Source organism: Sander vitreus, chromosome 7, assembly GCF_031162955.1.
Source record: "Sander vitreus isolate 19-12246 chromosome 7, sanVit1, whole genome shotgun sequence".
Lineage (NCBI taxonomy): Eukaryota > Metazoa > Chordata > Actinopteri > Perciformes > Percidae > Sander > Sander vitreus.
This window is the reverse complement of record NC_135861.1, coordinates 29,079,326-29,094,456: the sequence shown is the minus strand read 5'-3', so window position 1 is coordinate 29,094,456 and position 15,131 is coordinate 29,079,326. Positions and strand designations below refer to the sequence as shown.

The window sequence follows — 15,131 nt, the reverse complement described above, 5'->3', positions numbered from 1 at the left end:
AGCTATGTTATGGGTTACTGGTTACACGGCATTCGGCGTTCGACTGATCGTCACTGTATTCCCACGATGGCCACATTAGAACCCACACCGGTGAGAAGCCATTTCCTTGTAAAGCATGCGGGAAAAGTTTTAGAATCAACCAAGACTTGAAAACCCACACGAGAACCCACACAGGTGAGAAGCCATTTCCTTGTAAAGCGCGTGGGAAAGATTTTAGATATGATTGTGTATTGGCCCACATGAGAAAACAAACAGGTGAGAGGCCGTTTACATGCAAGAGATGCGGTAGAGCTTTCAGACACAGTCGTGACTTGACAGTCCACGTGATAATCCACACAGGTGGGAAGCGATAGTCTTGCAAAGCGTGGGAAAGGTTTTGAATATAGTGGTCACTTGACAGCCCACATAAGAACCCACACAGATGAGAAGCCATTTTGCTGCAGAAAATGTGGGAAAGGTTTGATATATTAGTGGCTTGGCGCTCCACATGAGAACCCACACAGGTAAGACTAGGCCGTTCCTTTTCAAGACATGCGGGAAAGGTTTCGGACACAATTGTAACTTGACAGTCCCCATGAGAACCCACACAGATGGGAATCGATTTGCTTGTAAAATATGCGGGCAAGGTTTTAGAAATAGTAGTGGCTTACTGGTCCACATGAGAACACACACACAGGTGAAAAGCGATATTCTTGTAAAACGTGCAGGAAAGGTTTTGGAAATAGTAGTGGATTGTTAGCTCACATGAGAACACACACAGGTAAGAAGCAATACTCTTGCAAAACATGTGGGAAGGGTTTCGGATATAGTAGTGGCTGTCCATGACCTGCGGGAAAGGATTCATTGAAATGCCATTTCACTGTTTGGCAACAGTTTGTGTATTCGTGTTGAACCGTCAACAGTAAGGGGCTCATAGTTCAGTGCATGATTTTCTGCTTGCGGTGGAGATGTGTGAACATTCTGAGTTTAATTTATTACATCTGCAGATTCCATGTGGCCATGCTAATGCTAATCGCTGACTTATGTGCATGAAAGAGAGAAAAGCCTAACAAGTCAAAACAACTGATGCACTGTAAGTCGTTTGCCTGTAACTGTAAGGTGTTTACCTGTAACAAGATTTTTATGTTAAGATAAATCAACGTACAATAAATGTATTTGTCATAAAAGATCTTGAGTCTGTATAATAGCTATTTGTACCATACAATATTAATACAAGCCAGGTCAAATAGCCCTTTTGTACAAATCTCTTTTTGCTACATAGTTCTGAAATAAATCCAGAGCATTAAGTACATGCTCATGACATATTTAACCATTTTGCATTTTTAAACACATGCATTGTAGTTGCTCTGAACATTTTTATAATTTGTATGTCCGTTTCGGGGATTCAGATCCAGTCAAAAATGAAATGGGTTCTTCCTTGGCCCATGCTACACTCTTCCACCAAGTTTCATGAAAATCAGGCCAGTAGTTTTTTCCGTAATCCTTCTGACAGACAAACAAACCAACAAACGGACAAACCGAACCAAAAACATAACCACCTTGGCAGAGGTAAATAAACAATATGCTAAAGATCGTGTTACTATGAGTGCTCCCGAGGATTCATTTTTTGTACATGCATGTACAGCTGCAGCATATTAGTAAACAATTACGATTACACGTGTCCCTTTAAATGATCATTGGGTTCAAGCTTTAGCTGACAATAGGATATTTTAATCAAGAATAATATCGATAGATCGAATAATGCAACTATTCGCTACAAATTAGAAAAGCTGAATGGAAAATATGGAAGTATATTTTTCAACAATGAAGCGCTGTGTTTTACAGTCAAGATTAAAATAGTTTGGGCATGTGAGCCGGCTGGTTCGATCATTTCCATCTGGAACATTTACTGCACACAGAGCTCTTTAGTTTCTGTCTCTTTCATGAGAGTCATTTTATTTTAGCTCCACACAGCCTGCTTTGCTGGATTTTGTTAGTCTGCAGTTTACATGACATTGATTTAGTGAACAATATGAGCAATATTAAACAAAACAAAACAAAAATAAACTAGAATCACCGCCTCACAGTTGTATCCCACCACCAACCAGTCAAGTTGCAGTTTACATCCATGTCTGTCCAGACTCATATATATATATATATATATATATATGTAGTGAAGACTTTGAAGAAATATAATAAAAGGTATTTTTTTGGGGAAACGTGGATGCTTCACACCCAGCAGCAACAGAATATCTTTACAATCACCACAGTTTCAAGATTAGTGTCACCAACATTATCAGACTAAATGTCTCCCCTTCTGTTCCTGAGTTATGGTGTTGACAAATGGCCAAAGGTTTTTGCAGAACATTATGATGTCACCTTGAAGTTGACCTTTGATCTTTTGGATATAAAATGTCATTACTTCATTATTTTATCCTTTTAGACATTTGTGTGAATTTTTGTCACAATTCCCTTAAAAAATAATAAATTCCCTTAAAGTGCTCATATTATGCTCATTTTCAGGTTCATAATTGTATTTAGAGGTTATATCAGAATAGGTTTACATGGTTTAATTTTCAAAAAACACCATCTTTTTATTGTACTCCACATTGCTGCAGCTCCTCTTTTCACCCTGTGTGTTGAGCCCTCTGTTTTAGCTACAGAGTGAGACATCTCACTTCTGTTCCATCTTTGTTGGGAGTCGCACATGTGCAGTAACTAAGTAAGGACTACTAGCCAGTCAGAAGCAGAGTATGAGGGCGTTCCACGCTAGCAGCTAGGCGAGCATTATAACGTGTTACAAAGTGACGCACGTTCGTCACAGAAGTAAAGGCTGGACTACAATAGAGCTGTTTGGAGCAGTTTGTGAACAGTGTTTTCTGTTGGAGATGGTAAGTCCCTTTGGGGTGGACTTTGGGCTTTTTCACTTTGTAAACCGATTACATGCACAAAAAGATATATAACACAATAAAGGAAAGGGGAAAAGCCAAAAAGCATAATATGAACACTTTAAGGTGAGATATTGCATTCACAAGAATGTGACGGATGGACGGATGGACGGATGGAAGGACGGATGGACGGATAAACGGCTTAAAAAGGTAGATCAATGAAATGGGCACTCCACTGAATTTACACATGAGGTTGAGTTTACTCGAGTACTGTTAAGCCTTTGAAAACACCTGTATTATGTTTTCTGTGACTCTGTAGGAAGATTTCCACTGTCTGGAAAAATAACCCTGATGACCTCATAGTGATGTCATCAGGGTTGTGATTGAGTCTTTACATTTTCTCACTACAACTGTGTATATATGTCATTTCCGGCTACCTGGATGGGAAACATGTTCAGCCTTAGAAACAAGTTTAAAATATTTCTTTAATGATTCTGGAAATACATTTTTAGAGCAGTGTTAAAGGGTTACATGTAATTTTCAAAGATTGCCTGGTATTTATATTTTTTCAGAGAAACTGAAATGTAAGCATCACTGTACACCACACAAACACGGGCCAGGAGAGTCTGATGGATAGAAATTAAAAGAGTTGCATTATGGGAAATGTAGGATCCAGCACATTAGGAGCTTGACCGACTAAAACTTTACAAAAATAAGGTTTTTGCACACAAAACATACACATACAGTTTGTAAAATGTGATGAAACCATTAGTAGATTAATCAATTAGTTGATTGACAGAAAATTAATTGGCAACTATTTAGTATTTAGTTAGTAATTTTTTATGTAAAACATTTCATTTTCCCATCTTTACAAAATGTGAAAATTAGCTGATTTTCCTTTTATTATTTTTGCAGAAATCGGAAATTGGCAATTTATGCGATGAAAGTGCGGCGTATTTGAAAAAATGCGGCCCCCGCATAAATATGGCTTTGACTTTGGCTGATTATGCATTGAATTATGCGATCGCATAATCGCGTTTTTCTGGAGGGACTGTTTTACAAACTAAATCAATTAATGGAGAAAAAATCTGCAGATAAATCCTTGATGAAAATACTCATTAGTTAATAGTTCTAAATGAGCTCCAGCTCAACCAACCACAACAGTAAATCCAACTTTTACAGTAATGCATGTAATACTTATCTAATGTTACTCCCTGACATCGTGGCCATTCTCAAACTCTGTTCTACTCGCTGAAAATGGCAAGTTAGAAAGAAAATGTGGATGGTGCAACAAGGCAGGCCTGCTTGGTTCTTTCAGGGAATGATTGTAAAAATGTACAAAGAATATGTTTACGGCATTTACTAACTGGGACGTTTTGGGACCGATATGAGCGGATTGCTGTGGACGAAGAGCTAAAGAGGTTTAACCATGTATCCAGCTAATTTAAATAGCTCACGTTACTGTATTGTGTGAACAGTTAACTCCATTTAATATTGTATGTGGAGTTTTCTTTTGCGGGGTGCAAATGTTCCATCAAAACAAGTTCCTTCCCGAGACTATTTAGCAGAGTAATCCCACCTAAAACTGACGAAGTGTTGGTGATTGGTTAAGAAATGCTAACATGGGACATAGCCTATTGTTCTGCATTACTACTTTTACTTTTAATACATATATATTATATTATATAAGTATACTTATATAACTTTACTTAATGCAGTGCCTTAACTTGTGATAGAGTATTTTTAAAGTGTGGTATTAGTAGGCTACTCCTTTTACTGAAGTAAAGGATCTGAATACTTCCTCAACCGTTGCTAAAACCAAGAAACATCTAGGAGTTCCCTGCAAGGAAATCTCATCAGTTGTCTGGTGGTTTAAAGTGCGTCTAAATAAAGCTTCCGTGACATGAAAGCTACAGTAAAAATGAATCATAAAAGAAAACAGAGATGCATGATGTGGAAGTGTTGGATCTTCAGAGTGCAGTGTGGTGTTGCCTCCAGCCCACAGAGGAGTGGGAGCCTCCACAGGCTCGCTCTGATTGGCTGGGACACGGATAACTCCATTTTGGAAAACAGCTGTTTGAAGACACAACCTTTTTCTCGTTGTTTGCAGACGGTACCCTGAGAAAAACACCCAGTTCTTTTAACACACACGCCTCTCTTATCACCGCATTTTTTTTTTTAATCCACACTATCGGTCCAGTTCGGCTTATTTGCTGTTTTCTTTTGTCCGACTGCCAGGAAACTTAACTGGGGGATCCATGGTGTTACGTTTCCATTGTAACAAGTGGATAACAGGAGGCGACCCGACCAAGGTTAGTGGCAATATTACTGAAATATGTGCGACGGGAAAACGGCTTTATGTGTGGATTTATGTGTATAAAATTGTTCCGCCGGGTCGCAGGGAGCTGCACAGTCACGAAGCGAGTATATATATATATATATATTTTTAAAACATGCTTTTCAAAAAGGCATTTTCCCAGCCAGCACAACGACTAACCATAGACAATGCATTATCTTTGCAGAGCCGTTAGTGCCCACTGTAACGTTACACACATTGAATATGTCAGACGGATACAATGAACTCCCCTCGGTGAATTAAGTTATGTTAATCACATTTTTCCCTCGAATGTATGAAGCGTTCAGTTGTATTATGCTAGTGTGTAGTGTGTAGTGTGTGTGTACAGTTTTAAAGGACTGGCATGCACGTCCTTCCCACACATTAGCTGCTGCATTTAGGGGAGCTAATGACTGGGTAGCTTTTCGAAAGCTCTCATCTCCGCTCTCATCAACGGTGCTTTTCTGCTCTGTGAATGCGTCCAGCCAGCAACCAACCAACCAACCCTCCTCCCCTGTAATCACAAATCAACTTGGGCTTCTATTTCCTAACCCGATTTGATAACCGCAGCGATGACAGCGGGGGTTTTCATGCAGTAACGAGAGAGAGAGAGAGAGAGAGAGAGAGAGAGAGAGTGTGTGTCAGTCCTGTTTTTCTGGAGCTGACTTCTTGTGAACCGACGGGGCTGGATGGAGATTCAGCAGCAGGCGGGTTGGGGAGCAGCCTGGGACCCCCCATTTTGCATGAGTGTTGCTGGGCAAGTGCCAGCGTTACTGGGCATGGGCACTGGTGAAGAGAAACACTGGCTGCTTGCCTGCCTGTGGTGCTTTGCTTCCATGTGGACTGGCTGGCTCGCTGTAACCAAAACAGTGCAGGGCTAACATGTAATCTAGAAGACAAGACATAGAAAAGAATATACCAACAATTGTGATTACATTTAAATACCAGTGTTGCAATATAACAAGCGGTTTTATTTCAGACCAGTGTCAGCTGGGTTGTGGCTTGTCTTGACAAGATGGGACTGGGACTGTGATATGTTCTGATTTGGCATTTCATGGCTCAAGGACTACTATTTCACATCATTTTAAAATCCACATTTTAGGAAGGAAAGCAAGCAACTATGTGATGTCTGGGTACAAACATAACATGAAGGAGTAAAACTAGGGTAATATGTAGGGATGCCATTATTGATTATTTAGATTGTTCTGCCGATTTAATTATCCAGTTTAATTGATTGAATTGAATTGATTAAATTAAACCAGAAATGAATTGATGTCGTCTAAGTTTCTAATCTTTCGTCTTAAAAATGCCAATCACAATGTCCTAAAACCCAAGGTGATGATAATAAATGGATTGTTTTTCTCAACACTCCAAAACGTTTATAGATATTCAGCTTACTATCACGTAGACAAAGCAAACTGACAGATCTTCATTATTTAGAAACTGGAACTCCAGAATATTTGGCATTATTTGCTTGAAAAGCAATGGTTTCAATGATCAAAGTAGTAGCAGCAGATTATTTTTGACTAATCATTTCAGCTCGAGTAAGATGCTGCACAATGCATTTCATGTTTGCATATGTTTCCAAACGCTGCAGCTGAAGGCGAATCTGTCCTCCCCATACTTCAAATGGAAACATCATTCCTCGACATAATTTTAACATCAAAGAGCAGATAATAGTTTTTATATCGGTGGAAAACTCGCATGCCGTAGGGGATTAAGCCACTTGATGAATTTAAGATGAAAATCTGCAGTCTGATGTCAGATATGTCTTTTTTTCGTTCAGCTCTCTAACTGCCTCGTCTCCTCTCTTTGTACCAGTTAACCAAACATGGTCTGTTATTCTTCAGTGGTCAAAAAGAGGACCGGCGGGGGGGGGGGTGGCAGAACAGAGAGCACAGCGACACAAGACAAAGAACTGCTACTACAGACACACATGCCCCGTTAACCTTGGGCAGATCCCTGCAGAACCTACCGTGTTTCAATTTACCGATCAAAACAAGTCTGCAACAGGGCTGCATGATATGAGGAAGTATGTGATAACGTTGTTGAATATCGCGATAATATCACCCTTTTCTGATTCTGATAAACAGATATTAAAGTGTACTCAGTTCTGCAAGTACTCTGCTGAAATACAACAAAATGATTGTTGAATTAAAAAAAAAAAAAAAAAATGAAAGGAAATCATTTCTAACACTCTTTTATTAAAGAAATTGAACATTGAATTGAAAGTAAAAGGCATCACAAAAAAAAAAGAGTGTCAGTTTTCTGCTGATATTCTCTTTTTAACTAACACAAAAATACTCTTGAGTGTCTTTTGCGATGTGCCGCAGCCTTTCGCGATGTTTTTATTGCGCCAGTTGATATAAAAAAAACGATGTATTGGCCCTAGTCTGCGTGGAAAGAAAAGACTGTTCATGCGCTGCATGTTTTGGTTATTATGAAGGCTGGTCCCCGGAGGCCTTTGTGCTTTGTGTCGTCTTATCTGTGACTGCGGTTATTCCGAGAGCTTCTAGGCTAAATCATGAGTTATCAGATCCTACTTGTGCTGTTATCTGCAGTGCTGTATGACCAACACTCTCACCAACACTGCTCTCTTCCTGCAACTCCTTCAGTAAATGGAAGTCATATCTGCTCCTGCTGAGGGCTGCCAACAATAACATGATTACTCTGAGAATATTCGGACCCCTTTAGCTTCCTGGTGCTGAGAGCCTGCATTAAGTATACACAGCGGGGGTGGAACGGTCGGTTACTGTGTGGTTGTTTTACCATAAGTGGTCATCAGGTCTTTTTTGTCCTGCCAGACAGCTTTCTTTTCTGTAGGGCTGCAACTAACGATTATTTTCATTGTCGTCAATAAATCTGTTGATTATTTTCTAGATTAATCGATTAGTTGTTTGGTCTTTAAAATGTCAGAAAATGGTAAAAAAACACATAAAAACATGAAAGGAAATCATTTCTAACACTCTTTTATTAAAGAAATTGAACATTGAATTGAAAGTAAAAGGCATCACAAAAAAAAGAGTGTCAGTTTTCTGCTGATATTCTCTTTTTAACTAACACAAAAATACTCTTGAGTGTCTTTTGCGATGTGCCGCAGCCTTTCGCGATGTTTTTATTGCGCCAGTTGATATAAAAAAACGATGTATTGTGCGGCCCTAGTCTGCGTGGAAAGAAAAGACTGTTCATGCGCTGCATGTTTTGGTTATTATGAAGGCTGGTCCCCGGAGGCCTTTGTGCTTTGTGTCGTCTTATCTGTGACTGCGGTTATTCCGAGAGCTTCTAGGCTAAATCATGAGTTATCAGATCCTACTTGTGCTGTTATCTGCAGTGCTGTATGACCAACACTCTCACCAACACTGCTCTCTTCCTGCAACTCCTTCAGTAAATGGAAGTCATATCTGCTCCTGCTGAGGGCTGCCAACAATAACATGATTACTCTGAGAATATTCGGACCCCTTTAGCTTCCTGGTGCTGAGAGCCTGCATTAAGTATACACAGCGGGGGGTGGAACGGTCGGTTACTGTGTGGTTGTTTTACCATAAGTGGTCATCAGGTCTTTTTGTCCTGCCAGACAGCTTTCTTTTCTGTAGGGCTGCAACTAACGATTATTTTCATTGTCGTCAATAAATCTGTTGATTATTTTCTAGATTAATCGATTAGTTGTTTGGTCTTTAAAATGTCAGAAAATGGTAAAAAACACATAAAAACATGAAATAATAAATAGATAAGAACATAAATACACATGTACACTATACTATACTAAAAAAAAAATATATGGGCTGTGACATGGGCAGGGATGGCAGATGACCTATAGTTTGTTGAGAAACCCAACAGCTGATGGTACAAATGATCTCAGGTATCTGTTAGACCTGGCACGTTTTCGGGAGGTATACCTCCTTCTTGATGGTAGGAGGCAAAACTCAGTGTAGTGGGTGAGTGATGTTAGCCAAAATAGCCATTGCCCTCTGTGTGGCTCTGGCCTCATACACAATACCAATGCTGTTGAGGTCAGTGCTAATTATTGTCCGACATAGATATTCAGTTTACTGTCACAGAGTAGTGAAGAAACTAGAATATTCACATTTAACAAGCTGGAATCAAAGAATTTTTATCTTTTAAAAATGACTCAACTCATTAATTTAATAGTTGGCAACTAATTGTTTAGTTGATTAATCTTTGTAGCTCTATTTCTTCTGTACTCCACTTTTAGTTCTGCTGAAAGTTAAGAGCTTTCATCAATATATTAGTAGATAATTGTATTCCTAGTTTGAGAACACTGTCCTTTTTAATGGGAATCTGAGGCAGCTGGATTCAAAGCTTTTCTGCAGTACGGACGGGACAAAACATGCTTAAGATAAAAATAGCAATCTATTCTCAGAATTGGTTCAAGTGCCTTCTAGATATCTCTGAGATTATGTCCGCAATCGGCCGCCTGCCCAGAGACCTTTTGATGACGGGGATCAGAAAACAACAGTCCTGTAGTCTGTAACAGTGAAGCAGGCTTTTGGTACCATGTGAACACGCTGCTCAGGGTCTATTTTTGGATGCCTCCCTCTGTATAATCATTGGTTTAATGTGTACATATTTTGTGGACAGGGATTTGTCCATTCAACTGTGTTGACCTCCAACTGTATTCTATGCCTTGTGTACAGAGGACTTAAGCTCCTCTGTTTTTACCTCCCTGACTTCCCCATGAGGTGAAAATGAGTGCCGTCAGAACACCCCGGCCTTCAGTGTGTCATGTACCAGACAGAAAAGGCTTTCTGAAACACAAAGAGACTGTGAGAGACAGTGTTGTAGTACTCGAGAACGGTCTTGGTCTCAAGACTACTTTTTCAACGTCTCATCTCGGAATCAACTGCATTTTTATTCGGCCTTGTCTCGGGCCTCCGATAAAGAGGCATATCACTAAATTGCCTGTGCATTGTCTGATTTATAACGTCATTACTGTGATTGGATGTAAAAACTTCCTGCTTCAAACGCAACCAATAACGTGACTCATTTCTAATTTTAAAATTAGTTACTGTTGACTCCCTCTCCCCGTCCCCCTTAACACGCACGGGAGAAGCTCTGGCTGTCTGGGAGATGTCAGCCAAATCGTCGGTAATAAAATCTGGCTACCTTAACCATAAGGAGTTTATTAGCAAAACAACATCTAAAAGAAAACGCACAGCAGTGTTTCAATTCTGTCAGCAATGTAATGCTGACTGAGACGGCTGAGACCACCTCAAATGTTATTAAGATCAAGCCTATGGTTAGCACCTGCCTTGGTCTTGGTCTTGACTCAGTCTCGCCCCTTCAAAGCCTTGGTCTTGACTTGGTCTTGTCCTGCCATGGTCTTGATTTGGTCTCGCCCCCACCAAGCCATAGTCTTGACTCGGTCTCGCCCTGCCTTGGTCTTGGTCTTGACTTGGTCTCAACCACTCAAAGTCTTGGTCTTGACTCAGTTGCCCTGTTTTGGTCTTGACTCGGTCTCGCCACCCCAAAGTCTTGGTCTTGTCTCGGTACACTCTTGTCTCGGTGATGACTTGGTCTCGGTTTAGATGATCTTGACTACAACACTGGATAGATACTCAGGTTATGCTAATGAAATGGTTATTTCCTCTGTAACTTCTTATTTTGTGTAGCCAAAGGTCTATTTCTAGTTTTTATTTTCTTGATCCATTCACATTCCTGGGGTCAGATCTATAAACCACATGTACGCACAAAAACCAGGCATACATCGTTTCCCACAAATTTAAAGAAGACCAGTTGGATGTTATGACAAGATGAAATATGAGGGCGTTTAGGTTGTTAGCAAGTCTCACTCATTGGCTCATATTTTTGCAGTCTACACAGTGATGTGTGTAGTTGTTGCAGAGTATCAACGAAAGGGGCATATGAACTTCATTTGTGTGCAGTTTTGTCAGTCTTTTTCTGGAGGCATCAATTGTATTGTCCTGTTTTAAGGCTCCTTTCATTTTATCCTTTTGTTGTGAAGCACTTTGTTAACACTGTTTGGATAACGGCGCTATAAAGTAAATTGAAATTGATTCTCTCTCTGACGTTTAATGATGAGGATTGAGACATCACAGCCTATGATGGTACATTTAGCCTAATGAAATAATGACACAGGCGCTATAAATAGCCACAGTCATGGCTATTGGTCGTGTGTAATGATAGCTGACAGGTCTAATGGAGTGGTGGTGCAGGATGAAGTATTGATATGAAAACGGATGATGAAGGGCATGACTACTCCTATTTATGGCTGGAGTTGTGCCCTAACCCATGCATCATTTAATATTGTATGTGGCGGTTTCTTTTGCGGGCTGCGAATGTTCCACCAAAACAAGTTCCTTCCCGAGACTATTTAGCAGAGGCACCGTCATTGCATCCGGAGATAAGCGCCGTCCAAGACGATTGGTGTTTTCTCCTATCCCAGAATGCATCTGTGGTGTAGCCAGAAGTTACTCCACAGCGCTGTGGAGATGGGGCTTACTAAGAGTAAGTGGCTACAGAAAATAGATGGATATTACATATCCATTAGTCAATCTTTTATTGTTTTTACATTTACAAGACCCAAATCTATTTCCTCTTCCTGATGAACGACAGTTTGGTGAGGTTGCTCTTCAAATTAGCAACACATCCGTTTTTCAGCGTTAAGCCAGTTGATTTAATGGAGCAAAGCCGAGTTACATTTCACAGATAGGGTCGAGGTGTTGAATAAACGCTGGTTATCTGGCGAGAATTTTTAATCAAGCCTTGTTATGTAAATGCAATCTCATCCATGTGAATCGGTATGGAAGTAAAATAGACCTGTTTTAGTCCCCTTTTGGTCTCGCAAGTCACTGGAAGATGATTTGATGAGAATCTCTCTGAAACGGAGCTGTGATGATTTTGGGTGGCGTGGCCCATTTCAAATTCCATGTGAAGTGATGAGACAGAAAAATGCTGCAGGGTAAAAGGAAACGACGTGACCTTCACTTTTTGATGCGGAGTCGTAAGCTCGTGATCGGCTTAATGCTGTGATTTCATCCACTTTGGGAATTCTCAGGCTCGGTTTGCTTTGAAATATTTTGATTGTTTTTTTGAGAAGGTTTTCATCCAAGTCCCAGAGGAGGAGAAACACTGAGCGATGTCGCCCACAGGAAGTAGACGGCAAATTATTGTCATTAAAATCCACTTGACCCTTTCCGTTGCTAGAGGAAAACCTAATTCATCAAATATGTTAGTTACACTTAATTAGACAAATTGGTATTGTTAAATGGCCTGTCAGGAAACACTACATGATGACTGACTGGTCAACGGAAGGCTTTAAAGACGGGGCTTTCGTTTACGTTTTTAGAGGTACTATTCTTACGGTATTTGTTTTCCTTCTCTGTTATTTACTACATTTCAGAAGGCATCATTGTATTCCACATTTTAAGTAACATTTACACCAAAGATTTCCCCTCTAAACCTCTCAGATTCATTTAGATAACATTTGAGGCCAAAATAGATGAAATGAACCAATATTTCACGAAAAGCGAAGATTAGTGAAAAGTCAAAAAAATAATACAAATTCGTGCAGCAGAACTTCATCTCATAGTCTCGCTTTGCCAGACCTTCCTCCACAGCGCTGCGGAGGAAGGTCTGGCAAGTCCACACAGCATTCTGGGATTGGAGAAAAACGTGCTCTGGTTTATTGGCATTTCTGTAAACCAATCACAATTTTTGGGCGGCGATAAGCAAAATAGCCTCGGGAAAGAACTTTTTTTGGTGGAACGTGTACGTTCAAAAGTTGTTTTAGTCTGACAACAGAAAACTCAGATTGGACAGATAGTCTAGCTAGCTGTCTGGATTTACCCTGCAGAGATCTGAGGAGCAGTTAACCATAGTCCTCAGAAATCCACCGGAGTTTAGAACGGCAACACAAAGACAGAGGAAGGTGACGGACATCAGATTTATCTTTGGAGGGGGCCCAACCCCAAGGTCGGGAACTACTGGATTCATTCACCTAACTGTACGTAACGTAGAGCTGCAACAAGTAATTCATTAACTAGTTGATAGACAGAAATCTGCAAGTATTTTGTCAATTGATTATTTCTTTCCAAGCAAAAGTAACAAACATTCACTGTTTAAAGACATCATCTTGGACTGTCTGCATTTCTATAATACTAGTTTCTGTGTTCTATACGCCAAACAGTGGATTGTTTTGAATGCTGCTTATGCATCGATGCATTAGTATTTACCGTCTAATGTAGTAGATAATAACTGAATGGCCATTTTTCTTCAGAACGAGTACTTTTACTTTAGGTACATTTTGCTGCTTCTGTACTTAACATATAGTAGGCTTCCCAGCTTCGTCCGAGTCTCCTGAAGTTGCCGTGCAGGCGCACTGCGTAGCCTACTCTGGTGCGTTTCTTGAAGTTGGAATCATGGCGGATGGAGGAGATGACAGAGCTCAGGACATTTTATGTTAAAAGTTTAGGTTTTGCCTATATTTCTGTAATATAATAAACACTGTTACACTTTTTGAAACTATTTCAGCTTGTGTAGGCCTATCGGTGCTTTCTGAACATATTGAACACACTTTTAAAAATACCGCGATAATACCGAAAACCGTGATAATTTTGGTCACTATAAAGGTGAGGTTACATTTTCATACCGTTACATCCCTAATAGTAGGGTTTTAAATGAAGTAGCTTTTAGTTGTAACAGAGTATTTTTACATTGTTGTATTGGTACTTTTACTTGAGTAAAGGACCGGACTACTTCCTGGACTGCAGTGGTGTTACAGTAGGTTCGGTGTACATTAGAATAACTGAAGGCGTTTGTCCTGTACACACCAACATGAATGATGGTCTCCCTATCTAGGTCTGGAGGAAAGTGCGACGTTTGCCTCTGGGTTACATTTGTGCCTTTTTATCACCGTCGACTCAGCAAATCGAATCACGTGACGCCCACATCCTCCGAGACTTGTGGGAGAAAAGTGTGACGATGCAGCTGCGTGGATTTACTCGGCAAACCTCCGACTCACCGTGTGGTCGTCATCGGCGCAGGTGAGAGGAGAGACTTCAGGTTGTTTCAGGGGCAGCGTAAAGAGCAGCTGTGGTTAGATATGTCAGATTTTCCGTTTTTTATATTTGCAAATTATTATATAGTGAGTTTACAAATCTTATTTTTGTATTTGTGGAATGCGTTTTATATTTACAGATTACACACAAAGTGTCAATCTGTCCACACAAACTTAATGAGCCATATCTCATCCCATATTGGAGTGATGAAATCTTGCTTTGTAAGTCAGCATCCTTTGGCTGAATGCGCGTTCTGTTGGCGGCTGTTTTCATTAGAGTGGATGGACAGGGGAGTTGATACCCTGGAAGTCCAGAGCTCTCGCGAGATCACAATTTGAATTAGCTCAGCGAGTCACTCTGGCATTCAGTAATGATGCTCATTAACTATGCGCTTGGAGCCGAGCTGCACCAATCACATCGGTGTATAGGCGGGCCAGAGGCGATTTACAGATGTCATTAGTAAACATTGCAAGATGGCTAAGGATGAGCACCAGTTGTTTGAAATGGCTTTGGCCGCTACAATGAACGAGTTAGACTTGGCTTTTTATCTAAAAGAGGAGCAGAAGACGGCGCTTCAATCGGTTTTTGCAAGAAGGACGTTTTTGCTGTTTTGCCGACTGGATACGGCAAGAGTTTAATCTACCAGTTAGCTCCGCTGGTAGCTAAGCGTACGGGGCTGTGGATACATCACCCCGTGTATTGTTGTGATTGGTCGTAGTGTTGCGTGCAGTGATATTTTCAAATGCATGCTTGGTGCCGCCCCTCGAGTTGGGCCGTTTTCACTACTCAAGCCAGACCCCCTTAGTCTTTCAGATTTGTTGAGGGAGTTGTGGGTGAAATCCCTCTACCAGGTGGTGCAGAGGTACGTAGCCGGCAATCAAATCATATATT

The 15,131-nt window shown here is 40.5% G+C and overlaps 1 protein-coding gene across 1 annotated transcript in view; it reads left to right on the top strand.

Annotated features, from left to right (window-relative positions):
- The first annotated feature begins 4,934 nt into the window (after positions 1-4,934).
- Positions 4,935-15,131, top strand: part of pkig (protein kinase (cAMP-dependent, catalytic) inhibitor gamma) — a 32,798-nt gene continuing 22,601 nt past the window's right edge. Inside the window, exon 1 of the mRNA XM_078255842.1 lies at positions 4,935-5,179. The gene's annotated coding sequence lies outside the window, so the exon portion shown is untranslated. The remainder of the gene's footprint in view (positions 5,180-15,131) is intronic.